The sequence below is a fragment of the Lycorma delicatula genome, chromosome 2, assembly GCF_047948215.1.
Source record: "Lycorma delicatula isolate Av1 chromosome 2, ASM4794821v1, whole genome shotgun sequence".
Classification (NCBI taxonomy): domain Eukaryota; kingdom Metazoa; phylum Arthropoda; class Insecta; order Hemiptera; family Fulgoridae; genus Lycorma; species Lycorma delicatula.
In genome coordinates, this window is record NC_134456.1 from 50,516,598 (window position 1) to 50,517,388 (window position 791).

At 24.4% G+C, this 791-nt stretch overlaps 1 non-coding gene across 1 annotated transcript; it reads right to left on the reverse strand.

Annotated features, from left to right (window-relative positions):
- Window positions 1–389: 389 nt before the first annotated feature.
- TRNAT-AGU (transfer RNA threonine (anticodon AGU)) lies at window positions 390–463 on the reverse strand. The gene has a single exon. It is a non-coding gene; the product is annotated as a tRNA-Thr (tRNA).
- Window positions 464–791: the final 328 nt, after the last annotated feature.

Genomic DNA, 791 nt, shown 5'->3' on the forward strand with positions numbered 1-791 from the left:
TTTTTCTATACAGAGTAATTATATTAGTCCATTATACGAAATATTTATATGTTAAGTGTAAATGTTATGTACTAAAGTTCTGATTAAATGACTGTTTTATGAATATTGTTATTGTGTGTATAACTCAGTATTTAAAATAAGCACTACAATATATATAGATAAACAAATAAATGATTATGAAATAATGAGGAAATTATTGCGTATTTTAGATTAATTTAAAAATACTGAGATTCTTTTTATTTTTATTTAAAAGAAAGTATATAATTACCGTTAGTATTTTATGAATACAAAAATAATTGTAAATAAAATTTCAATCATTTTTAAAGAAAAGAAAAACAGTAATAATTGCAATATTACACAGCAGAAAAAATTGAAGTGAAAAAAAAAAAAGGCACCGGCGAGATTCGAACTCGCGATCTCCTGTTTACTAGACAGGCGCTTTAACCAACTAAGCCACGGCGCCGGCACACTGACGATTCCTTCAATATGCCACATAAACGTAATTTCTAAAGCTACCTGGCTTACAAAAAGATCAATTTATTGTAGTAATTATTAAAATCATTTTGATTTTATTTAGAATAGGTCAAATACACGAAAAAATAGGTCTTAATATTGTAAAGTACAATCGATCTAAATATATTATTTAACTTAAAATATTTTTCAGTTTAAATAGCATTCTTAACGAGTGGATGTTATAATTTTATTTCTCAATATAATAAAAAAAATTAAAGAAATTATTTTTTCATAATATATCTTTGCTGACCGTAGCGAGTTTGTTAATTGTAAATGTA